Source organism: Brachyhypopomus gauderio, chromosome 6, assembly GCF_052324685.1.
Source record: "Brachyhypopomus gauderio isolate BG-103 chromosome 6, BGAUD_0.2, whole genome shotgun sequence".
Lineage (NCBI taxonomy): Eukaryota > Metazoa > Chordata > Actinopteri > Gymnotiformes > Hypopomidae > Brachyhypopomus > Brachyhypopomus gauderio.
Genome location: NC_135216.1, coordinates 14,883,893 through 14,896,989, shown reverse-complemented (window position 1 = coordinate 14,896,989; position 13,097 = coordinate 14,883,893). Strand labels below are relative to the sequence as shown.

At 42.2% G+C, this 13,097-nt stretch overlaps 1 non-coding gene across 1 annotated transcript; it reads right to left on the bottom strand.

Moving 5' to 3' along the window:
* Positions 1–5,038: 5,038 nt before the first annotated feature.
* Positions 5,039–5,203, bottom strand: LOC143517799 (U1 spliceosomal RNA). Its single transcript, XR_013132059.1, has one exon. It is a non-coding gene; the product is annotated as a U1 spliceosomal RNA (small nuclear RNA).
* Positions 5,204–13,097: the final 7,894 nt, after the last annotated feature.

Sequence of the window (13,097 nt, the reverse complement as noted above, 5' to 3'; positions counted from 1 at the left end):
TGCTCTGTGGAACAATTTACAAAATGCAATTAATTCACTGTTTGAATCCCAACTTTGTTTTTGTCCACAACTTGTGAAGGTTGTGATTTGCTAGAATAAAAACTGCTCACATGAAAGAGGCCTGTTTCAACAGCGGTGGGTTTTGTGCAGCCAAGTTATTTAGTATCATCTGGAATTCAAAACTGCTCTTAAAATTGAATTGGACAGATACCATCTGGCTTTGAGCTTAATTACATTAAGAAAATGTTTTCATTCTGGACACAATAAAGAATTTAAAAGTGTGGTGTGGCACATAAGGTTACTGTGCTCTGAGCTCCATATGCTATTAAGGAAACGAACAAAACTAAATACCGTTTCCTCTTTGTGTGAACGTGGTCGATAGTTCATCTGTTCACATACACTTAACTGCATTCTCAAAGGCAACACGGTGTCTTTGTTATTGTATTAACATCATCATTAATGTAGTGTCACCTTATGTATTCAATTCCCAAGTGTATCATCAGTTAAATAGATCTTACAGAAATGTTGTTCAAGAACATAACATGGAGCAAGAGTCTGGAAGGTGAGATTTCAGGACACACTGAATACATTGTAAAATATCTTTTCAGATTATTTATTTGATGAGTGTTTCCCAAAAAATATTTAATTTGTACATTATGATTATCATATGACATATTTTTATGCTATGTTATGCTATTACTGTATTGTTGTTGATATTCAGAATTTTTTTCCCAAACATTGTACTAGTGCAGGGTTTGCAGGGTTTCAGGGATCACATGAGAGACAAGCACATAATTTTTTTATTCCTTGGTTTTAAAATTGATTATTAATGTCACTGATACATGGAGCTCATCGATCAGGGGTGGGTTTCCCGAAACGTTCGTAACGCTAAGTACTTCGTAACCTCATATGAAACGTATGAGGTTAAGAAGTACTTAGCGCTACGAACGTTTCGGGAAACTCACCCCAGATAGGAAGCCCAGCCCACATCATTATACATTTTATTCATAACTGCAGAATTTCCCCCTGCTAAATATATACTTTATCTTAAACTTGATCACATGTCCTGCAAATAAATAATTGTAATTATCCATCATCATTTATTTAAGGATGTGATTGAGTGTGGCGGATATGACAAAAACCAATATTCAATTATGCATGTGCAGCAGGGCTGGAATTCCATAAATTGGTGGCATTCATAGGTCATGTGGAACACCAGGAATGAAAAGAAAATGTATTTGCCAAGCCTGGCAGGACAGAGACAATCTAATCACAATAAGCTGTCACAGGTAGGAGCCTGGCCGGTGCCTGATCTATATTCAGATTTCATTTGATTGGCATCAGGCGTCAGGTTGTCTGTCATGCATTATACTGTCCACATTTTGCAGGGAGAATTTAAAGTGTGAAGTACAGGCTTACAGATTTGTGCTTGCTGTTAAAGTGCATAAGATAGCAATTACTAATAGTAATGAATTAAGAATGAATTATAATAATGTTCTTGAGCACATATTTCCAGTGCTCATATCAGATCCATGTCATGCTCACACCAGTTTCAATTAATATAACACACATCTCATCCTCCTATCAGTTCTGGTTCTGTTCTTTTCTGTACAGCCCTGCTTTGTTAGCCAAAAAGACTGAATAAAGACGGACATGGCTTGCAACAGTACTAAATGTTTTGTGTTTGTATTGCTGGTACAACATTAAAATTATTCGATCACATTGAGGCAAAGTAATAAGTCATCTAATATCACCTCAAAATCATCTACAACCAAGAAGTCATACTGGGCATTCAAATGAACTGATGTATTAAAAAGGAGATGTACTGTAGGGTGTGAGATTTTAGTTGTTGCATGCAGCTTTTTCCTATAAAAGAATGAATTAATGTCTTGTATAAAACATTAAAACATTAATGCATATGAAAAATATGGTGACATTTCCAAGGAAGCCAGTTACCCTAATCCTTGAAAACACTTCCTAAAAGCATATACATGGTCTATAATGGATATTAATGCATATGAAATACACTTGATCTATCATGAAAAAAATAAGATGGTAGATATCCACAAAATTTTCATAACTGCTCTTAACCTAAAATTACATCAACATATTCTCTGCAAGAATTAACTTGTTGTTATGAGAATTACTTATAAGAGGTCAGTTGATGCTCAGGAGAGGCTAAGAAAAAACTCTCTTTTGGTAGAAAAATAACACAGAGTAATTAAGTTTGATTGACACATGACATGCTCTTATGTTCATGCCAGATTCTACCAATGAATGACAGAATCCTTCAGGTCAAATTTATTTTAACTCCCCTGCAGATTAGAGAGTCTTAAAATGGGCCAAGACCTAAATCTGTGATTTCTTTCTAATTAGGTTAATCTTGCTCTTCTGGACACACAATATACAGACTGTTTTCTACAGACCAGTATAAATGACTCTGCATGCACCAGAATTTCACCTCTTTCCATATAAAATGGGTAGTGCTCATGTTGTGTAAAGCTTATAAAGGCTTTACTTTCCAACAGGCAGAAAGCTGATGCATTTTCCACTTTTGTCTTCCTGCTTTCTCATCCTCTTTGAGTTGAACCCACCTAACCAAAGCAAGTGAGCAAACACCAAATGGACAGTATAATTTGTGTCTCTCGGATGGTTCTTATAAAGATGTACATATAGCTGTGCTGTCTTACTGAAACACTTATTGTAATGTTTGTACCGATCAATAAACTGTAGTGATTGTCTTTGGAGCAACAGATTCTGTGCAGACCTAAATTTGATTGATATGATTTATAAATTACACAGCCTGCATTAAATCAAGGCTTCTCAGTGACATCACAGTTGTATCTTTTTTCAAAACCTTTCAAAGCAGCCATTAGATCAGGATACGCTGACATTAACAACAACAAAAAAGGTAGTCAGTGGTATGCTAAATTGTTTTGCAGTCAATTGTCTATGTAATTCTGTGAATCAGATTAAACTAACTCAGGATGAAAATGAGCTACAGGCCAATTGCACTGCTATTATGCAGCTGACTTTCCAGTCGTCAGCTTTAACACCTTGAGAAGATGGTACCCTCAAATCAGAAGGATATGACCACCACTCCCCCCAAACCTCTTCAAATCCAGTCACCAAAGGGTGTCACGAAGGAGATAACTGTTTTGTCTGTGGGCAACCCAGATATAGAGCCATGGGATGTGTCCAGTCAGGGTCAGGAAACTGGGTAAGGTCATTGGAGAGGGACAGCCAGTGACCTGTAATAACCAAGTGTCCCACCTCATTCATATTGGTCATGATATGATTCCACCTGAGGGTGGCATCTCTATAGCTAATGCCTCTAAAAGACGCTGTGCAACACAGCTCATTGGAAGTCAGTGTAAGGTGTCCTCAGTAATTAGTGAGGTTTAGAAGTATTCTCAGCCCTCTAAAAAAATCCCCACCAGGAACTTCTCCAAACTTGATGTCTATCTTCTTTAAAGAACAGCCTTTGGTTTAAAAAAAAAAAGCAGCACAAGTGACTCAGCTGTGTGGCATCCAAGCAAAGTCTTCTGAAAAACCTACTAATCAGAGCTGCAAGTGTGTCTGTATGAGAGAGAAATGGCATCTGCCTGTTGACCTATTCCATCTTCACAATGAAGAACAGGTTGCACAAGGAATCTGATGGGTTTTTTTTTTCTCAGAATCATAGTGACATTCCATAGTGACGTGTGTATTCCAAACTTGAAATGGAAATTCTGTTTGAAGACTGAAACACTTGTCCAGGTAAGCTTCAAATATACTACAAAAGCTACAAAACTATCCCAAAACCCTTATATAAGGAAGCTAAAGAATATGTACAGGACCTGTTGAACAGGGGCTGGGTAAGACATCCATCTCACCCTACTCATCACAAGTCATGTGTGTCAGAAAAAAGGACTTGCGTTTGCACCTTTGTGTCGACCTTATGGAACCAAAACCCTGATCCTTTTGTTGCATATACAGGACTTGCTAGATAATCTAGAAAGATATGCTTGGTTTTCATTTCTGGACCAATGCAGTGCATATCAACATGGTACTGTGTGGAGGAAATCATGTAGCAGTACACAGCCTTCAGCTCCCTCTGGGTGAAGGGGACCGCATGCCATTTGGCCTCACTGTGGCACCAGCAGTACCTAGTCAGTGTGCAGTGTTCCTCTAAGACATTTGGTGAGCACTTAGAAGATCTCAGACTTGTCTTTTGGTGGAGGCATGAAAACGGAACAATTTTGCAGCGAAAGCGTGAAGAATTTAAAATACAAGTAAGATATGGAGGTCACATGGTTTCTGCTAATGGACGTTCCGATGTTCAAATTGACCCCAAGGATATAGAGGAGAAGGACTTAAAATGGTTGGAGAAGATAGAGCACTGTTGGGCTTTTAAAGTTTTTATTTTGCCTTAATTCACTGTTGTTCAAGGCTATCCCAGCCTCTCTTTGCCCTCCTGATGAGAAATATCAGGACTGGTAACAAGAACTGGGAGCAGCTTCCCTCAAAAACACCAATCACCTGGAAAAGTCACCCATGGGTTCAATCACCACCATTGCACCAACTGAAATGTTTGCTGTTGACTTCAATTGGATTCTTTCAAGGGTGGCTATCAGTTTGCCCTTATATTGGTTCATTGTTTTATTCATTTCACCTAGCCTGTGCTCCAAAAAATATGTATGGTAAAACAGAGAAAAAAAATGCACAACTTCATTACCTGCTTTGCATAAATGTAAATGTGCCATATTTGTCAAATGTGATTTTTCACCGCAATCGAAATTAGGTCCTCCGCTTTTTACCCATCTGTGCAGTTAGAAAACACACACACACACACACACTAGTGATTACTAGGGGATGTGGTGCACACATGCCCAGAGCGGTGGGCAGCCCTAGTCTGGAGCCCGGGGAGCAGTTGGGGTTGGGTGCCTTGCTCAAGGACACCTCAGTCATGGCCTCAGGCCTGGGAATTGAACCCACGACCCTCCGGTCACAAGACCAGTTCCCTACCACCAGACCATGACTGCCCCCAAAGAAATATCAGAGGAGAGCGCAAACGCAGTCCCCCACTTCTAGAAATTGTGCAGTCGAGATTCCCGCATTTGGGGAATTCGCAAAGGTCAGCACAGCCTGAGAACAATGGCTGAGCCGTACCTTGGGCGAAACCACCTTCCTGATCATGGTCTCACCCCTGCCAGGTAAGGAAGGGAGGGTACCTTCCAGGGTCCCCTCCAGGGAGATTACATAATAATCAGGGGTGGATATTGAAGAAAAAAAAAAAACATTCGTTCCAGAGACTCCCAACAGCTGGCTGGAATTTCTCATTCCTGCATCACTCCTCATCACTGACATGGGATTCCTATAGGGAGAGGCTGAATAGGCACGGGTGCAGATGCTCGAGACCCTGCATGAAGAGAAAAAGGCAGAGTGGAAAGATCACGCAGTATACAATTGCACAAAACACAAAGCAACAAGATACTCACCAATTTTTCTACTCTTTGGAAGACCTCACCATTTACCAATAGACTTGATTCTAAGCTTGGAAGCAGATGGTGAGATACAAACAAGACAGAGATTTGCACAGAAATGTAAAAAATTGCCAGAAGTCCTCGACCAAAGGAAGGTTATCACAACCAGGGGCGGCGCCAGAACATATACAGTGAGGGGCGTCAGAAAATTTCGGGGGGGGGCGAACGTAAGTTGTTGAGTGGGGGGGGGGGGGGGGGGTGGGGGGGGTGTCGAACGTAAGTTGTTGAGTGGGGGGGGGGGTGTTGGCGAACGTAAATTGTTGAGCGGGGGGGGGGGGGGGGGGGCGTGTAACAAGTCGAGTGGCCGAGGGGGCACCATGTAGCGATTGTTGTAAAATAAATGGGATGCCCCCATTCGCCCCCCCCCCCCCCCCCCCCCGTGGTGCCGGCCCTGATCCCAACAAAGTATAAGGGACCCTTCACTTCAGCCAGGTTCTTGTGAGAAGTCTATCTGAAAGGGGCAGACCAGGTAAAATTCACTCCTACTGGATTAGAGGGTACACTGCATTGGGAATAGAGTTGAAGAAACCTCCAGCCCTGTGTATTGAATTAAATAAGAGGTTGGAGACAAAACCATCTGTATTCTACACCAAAATCTTCTCTTACCTATGAAGGACTTACATCTTAAAGAAGACCTCTACCTAAGAACCACTGCAAGGAAGATTTCTACAAAAGGAATCTTGTAGGTATATTCCTTTTGTAGGCATACACACACGCACATGTGACACTGGAGGTGAGCAACACATGGATGACACTGAGGAGGAAGAAATCTCATACCAAATCCTTCATGCCAGTGGTCAGTGGACACAAGACACGACTGCTCAGTGTGAGTCATAACAATGGAGTTCCAGGTACCTCAGTAAGAACCCAAGCTGAAGGAAATTGAGTGACTAGAGAAACTGGATGAAGATGGATGAAGATTTACATGATACTGTGGCTGATGCCCATGAGGAGTATGGGGGAAGCTTCATATGAAGGTCTGATCTGTAAGACCATGAGAGTCAACTTCTGGGTCAACCCTCTTTGTCAGCCATGGAAACCAGGAGTAAATGTAGTTAGCTCTAAGTCTATCATACTAAACGTACTAGCTCATACAGGGTCGCCAGAGCTCTGCTTTTCTCCTTGGGCAGTAGTGTGGACAGCAGGATCAAATGAGGATCCAAGCCCTGGGGCATCAAATGTCTGGAGATATTTTTTTTTATACTGGAGCATGTAGATGACTAAAATATAGTACCTCATCGATTACAGAAAAATAGAGATCGTCCACACATAACTTCTGTAGCAGGGACAAAATATACCGTACACCACAAGCTAACCAGAACTCCCATGCAGTGCTGTTTCCCCTTGTTATTACAGAGAGAGAGAGAGAGAGAGAGAGACAGAGACAGAGACAGAGAAACTATCTCTGTGCTATTGTGGCAGAGTGAGATTGTTGGGGCAATCTCACTAATTCCCTCCCTAATTGTAAATTGCGGTGGAGCCGTGCAAGTCGCGGGGCAGGTTTATCCTGGCGTTATAAATAGCGGGGGTGTGGTTACTGGGGCAGACTCCCTTCTGTCATCCCGCTTCTCCAGCACCTTTAATGGTGCCAAGTTATTGTTGGGCCTAGCTTCCTTTGGTGGACCAGCTTAATTAATACCGTCAAGGTATGGCGCTTCTTTGGGCGTCTGATTATTGGTGAGTGCTGTGCGCTGAGAACTAACATGCTCTGCTGTTTCGTCACAGTTCGGTGGGCGCGTCATGAGAATTACTGCGCTGATCTACCACGGGTGGGCAGTTGCTATATGCCTTTGAGAACAACCTGGTTAGGTAAGGTAGGCCTGCTGATTATCGGCAGTTTTAATGAAGGGATTTGTTTTTAATTCATTTTCCTTTGTTAGTCATCACGCTGTTCTGAAGAATTCGCAGTGGCTGTCGGAGCAATGAGCGGATTCCAGTCATAAGGGGGAAAGAAGACAACAGCATTATAGACTTTCGCCCAAAGATAGTTTGCTGCGTGTTTCCAGTAGCCGGCAGTGCTGCTGTTTTGTTTGGGGGGCGTTCGTGATTCACGTTGTCCGAGTGATCGTGTGTCCTGTGTTGTCTATTTGTTTTCCTGTTACGTTTTTAGGCTTGGTTTGGCGGCGACCTTTTTCATAGTTTTACATGTTTGACTTGGTTGAGTGAGTGGGTTTTATTTCTTTATTCAGTTGCAGTGATTTGCGGTGTGATTTCTTGTGTGATTTCTTTAAATAGTGTTGGTGCCAAACCAACGTTTGTTTATGTGTTTGAGAATTGTGTTGTGTTTGTGAGGAAGTTTTCTTTTGTTTGTTTATTTATTGGTCCTCTCATTGTCTTGGTTTTGTGTAATTATTTGATTGTTTGTGCAGGGCAGGAGCTGCAGGCCGGACAGAGGCAGATGTCCCAGGTGGTGGAATCTCGTGCACGGGTTTGGTAGCGGAGAGTATTGAGTGTGAAGTGTGGTCATGGTGAGCGTATAGTATAGAGGTGATCCCCTAGCTCCCCTCTTAATTACCAAGGCCGCAGCCCTGTTCCTTGTTTTACTTGTCAATGTGAGTCTGTGGAAATTATATTTTTTATAAAGAGTTGCTCAAAATTATATTTTTATATTAAAGAAATAATTGGAACTACTTCTCTGGTCCAGTGGTTTTGAACTTGTGTGTCCTTTTTCTTTAAGGGTCTTATTTTGTGCTGAGGCTTTCATTTGCCTCAGTGTAATTCCTTGGGGTGAAAATCCCCTAGGTGGCAAAGTCGTGCACTTTTCTCTTTTTTGGGGTTTTTGTTAGTCCTGCTCGCCACACTATCATAGAGTCATCAGCTGTTGTGATGTTGCATTGGGCCTGGCCAAGGTCTCCTTAGGCCTGAAGTTGACAAATAAGTAAGCCAAGCATTTAAGTAATTGAGAAAACTGTTTTTCAATGGTCTTTAGTACAAACAAGAGCATAGAGAACAGACAGAAACATAAAACGACATGTCCTAGCAACGTGTTGGGCCAACATTAGCCATGTAATTTCAGAATCTCTCTGGTGTCTTCTAAGGGCATAGTATATGATTTACATAATTTTCATATTCATCAAACCATTCTCATATGTTTCATATAGGGGGCATTGTTAGCCTCAAAGAGCCCACTCAGAGACCTTTAGAGAACACAAATCAGAACAGTAATGTCATCATGGTATAATTCATGTATCCAATATAGGACATGCTTTCAAGGGGTCAGGAATTCAGGCTTATTCAGGATGGCACGGTTCTCTTCTCCATACTGCACTAATGCACAAAAATCACATCTATGGATGTGATTAAGTGCAGATGTCATTATTTTGCCTTTGTAACTGAAGATTCTGTTAGAGCTTTTCCTCTTGTCATCTTGATCTCAAATCAAGGTTAACTACAACTGCTCAGCACTTTCATGAATTCTGTTGTAAGGATTGTATCATACAATATACTTGTCTGGAAGCATCTACACATGACATGTTTTCTTCAAGTTTGTCTTGGATCCTTCTTCCCTCCATCTCTTTTGTGATTGTGTTCTTTACTGTTGTGCTGGTTGTGCCATCCAGTCCGACTACTCCAGTCTGGGTTGCCACATTGCTTAGCTTGGCACTGTGTGTGTGTGTGTGTGTGGTGTTTTTGATGAATTTTGATTGGTGTGGTGTTTTGATTGGTGCATGTGTTTGGACTGTTTAGTAAATGGCTTGCTTTATGTTTGACTCAGATTTGGATTGGCCTTTGAATAATTGATGCCTGTTCTTTGTAAAATAGAAAATTGCTACTTGGTAACACTATAATGAAGCCTTATGTTTCAGAGTGTAACTTTGTCATCTGCCATTTAATTTCACAGAATTTATTATGTTATATGTGTGTGTATTTATATAGATATTTATATAAATATACACACACGCAACATTACATGAACAATACATTTTCTGTCTACCTCGGCCTGCCTACTGTGAGGTGAGCTGTTACATGAGGTGAGATGAACATGCTTTATAGGATTTAATTTTGCATAGTATGATATACTACAGTTTTACTTTAAATTGGGTTAGTGATTAAAAAGATAAAGTTTCTTTAAGTTTCTTTTCCTTTTCTTTTTGCCCATGATTAATCCTAGTCTAAATTTATGTCCTAATGATTATCTCACACCTTTGTTAGCTGAGTTTTTTCTATAAATTTCTGGGTACCACCATTCAGCAAGAACAGAAGAACTACCTCAGATGTGCTAGACCACAGCCTTGCAGTAATGAAGAACTACTTCAGATGGGCCAGACTACAGCCCTGCAGTAATGAAGAACTACGTCGGATGGGCCAGACTACAGCCCTGCAGTAATGAAGAACTACGTCCGATGGGCCAAACTACAGCCCTGCAGTAATGAAGAACTACGTCGGATGGGCCAGACTACAGCCCTGCAGTAATGAAGAACTACCTCGGATGGGCCAGACTACAGCCTTGCAGTAATGAAGAACTACGTCGGATGGGCCAGACTACAGCCCTGCAGTAATGAAGAACTACGTCGGATGGGCCAGACTACAGCCCTGCAGTAATGAAGAACTACGTCCGATGGGCCAAACTACCGCCCTGCAGTAATGAAGAACTACGTCGGATGGGCCAGACTACAGCCTTGCAGTAATGAAGAACTACGTCCGATGGGCCAAACTACAGCCCTGCAGTAATGAAGAACTACGTCGGATGGGCCAGACTACAGCCCTGCAGTAATGAAGAACTACGTCCGATGGGCCAGACTACAGCCCTGCAGTAATGAAGAACTACGTCCGATGGGCCAAACTACAGCCCTGCAGTAATGAAGAACTATGTCGGATGGGCCAGACTACCGCCCTGCAGTAATGAAGAACTACGTCCGATGGGCCAAACTACAGCCCTGCAGTAATGAAGAACTACGTCGGATGGGCCAGACTACAGCCCTGCAGTAATGAAGAACTACGTCCGATGGGCCAAACTACCGCCCTGCAGTAATGAAGAACTATGTCGGATGGGCCAGACTACAGCCCTGCAGTAATGAAGAACTACGTCCGATGGGCCAAACTACCGCCCTGCAGTAATGAAGAACTATGTCGGATGGGCCAGACTACAGCCTTGCAGTAATGAAGAACTACGTCCGATGGGCCAAACTACAGCCCTGCAGTAATGAAGAATTACGTCCGATGGGCCAGTCCGAAGCCCCGCAGTGATGAAGCAGCAATACTTGTATTTCTTGCTTCAACTCAAGGAATTTGGGCTGCTTCAAGTACTGCTTTTCCAGTTCTACTCCACCATCATAGAGTCCATCATCACATCCTCCATCTCCATCTGGTTTGGCTCTGCGTCTCCTCTGACCAAGTCTAAGCTGCAATATACAAAGCAAATCACCGGCTGTTGGCTCTCAATCCCTAAAGAGTGCTACACAGCCAGAATGAGGAACAGGGCAGGCAAAATCACGCCTGGCTCCTCACACCCCTGTCACGCCTTTTTCCATTTGTGTCCATCATAGTGGAGAACAGGAGAGCCCTAAAGACTCAATCACCACCTCCAGATTTTTTCCCCTTGGCCATCTACCTCCTAAACAAAGACCTTCTAACATCCTCCTGATTTAAATGCCTGCTTATGCTCTTTATTACATATGCTGTAATTCCCATAATCACTGTATATATATATATAAAACCCTTGTGAGGAAGAACCTTTATACCTGTACTGTAGTCAGTGTGCATGTGCACATGTTGCAATATACACATTTACATTTTTATTTGCTTCTGTTCTCTAACTGTATTTGAGCATTAGTCAGAATAGTTGGACATCGGTGGCCAATTATTGAAGACATTGGAGTTGCACAGACATAGATAATGAGGAGAAATAAGAAAGAGGGGGGAAAAAGATTTCTAAAAGAGCATTTAGAGTATAAATTGATGTGTGGAAACAGAAAACAACAAAGGGAGTCTTCAAAGAGAGAGAAAAGGGAATGGGTGTGAGAGTACTGGACCACTGGGAGCAGCGGAGAGGCGAGACTGGGGGAGAGAGGCCTGATTCCTCTAGACACATAGGGGGATTCGCCCTCCCGTGGGAGAAGAGGAGGCAGAGGAGGCTGGCTGGACGTGCTGTCAGCAGGAGACGAGGCCAGCTGCCCGTGCTGAGACCAGGCAGCCCATGCTGATACAGGCGCACGGCTTCCGGGCAGCCGTGATGCACTACAGCCTCTGTTCTGGGATTCTGTACACTTTGGCTGAGAGAATGAATATGAATTTGTCTGATAGTGATGAAGAGCCCATAGAGATAAAAGAAAATGTTTTTATATTGAAGCTAATATAGACCAAATGCATTGTAATGGTCCAGGTTCTTGGGCCAGTAATGGAGTGATTATAAGTGCTAATTATCAGGCATTTAGGATGCTTTCACAATTAACAAAATAGGCTAAATCTACAATCAACATCACATATGTAACTGTGTTGCAAATATTGCCTGAGGGCTGGTAGTTGAGAGCACATGTTTACCGCCTGGCACACCTGGGTTTAAGACCAGGTGCAGCTACTAAGCGTAGCCTTCCCTACAGGTGCTATCAGACGTGGGCTGGTATAATGTGGCCACTGGGAGTGCGCCTATAGTTAAAGGAAACCTCCTACTGTGAAGACATGGTGTGAAGCCCAGTGTGAACCCCTTGTGAAGGGCACAGGTGTGACCCTGGAGGGACTGTAGATGTGTGAGGTACAAATGGAAGGTGTGTGTTCCCCACAGGAGAAGGTGATGTGATGGAGACACACAGGCAAGAGGCTAAAGAGCTGGCCTTTCAGCCTGGTTCTCAGAGCACGCAGTCACCTCTTGGGAAACCTGAGTTTGAGACCAAGTCTCAAAGGCTAAGGCTGCTACCCTCAAAAGGCTGAGGTTGCTTCCCTCAGACTTTACTAAACATGCATTACATATACATAAGTATACATAAGTAATGTAAAGTGATACCACTTTTGTAAATTAGGTGAAATCATTAGTTACAATAGCAAGCAAAAATGTTGCTTGTAACTGATTTAGTAACTTATATTTTCCAAGAATTTCCAGTTTATAAATATGCTTAATTCTTTACCACTTTATTTAGTGGGTTCTTGTGTAGACAATACAAAAGTAATATTGGAATTTAGTATGCTACTTATTATTAGTAGTAATTAACTGAATAATTGTAAAGTAATGTTATATCCAATATATTACAATTGTAAAGTAAATGGTGTTTGATGTTTAAGTTGTCACAACCAGTATCCCCAGGCATTCTCAGCTCTGAATTTTGAATCTATCTATCTATCTATCTATCTATCTATCTATCTATCTATCTATCTATCTATCTATCTATCTATCTATCTATCTATCTATCTATCTATCTATCTATCTATCTAGCAAAAGTGCCATGTCATGGTCTTCAGCTTTATTTGGAGGGCATTTCTGTGCTCCACTCTGTGCCTCCCGTTCCTCCAGACGGTCGTGTGTACTTCCTCTCTGATGTCGGGCAGTGACTGGTGAGGAAAGCCATGCTAAATGTGAGCTAACAAGATTGACTCGTCACAGATTTGCTCCACTTTAATGTTGGTGCACCTGCTGTGGGC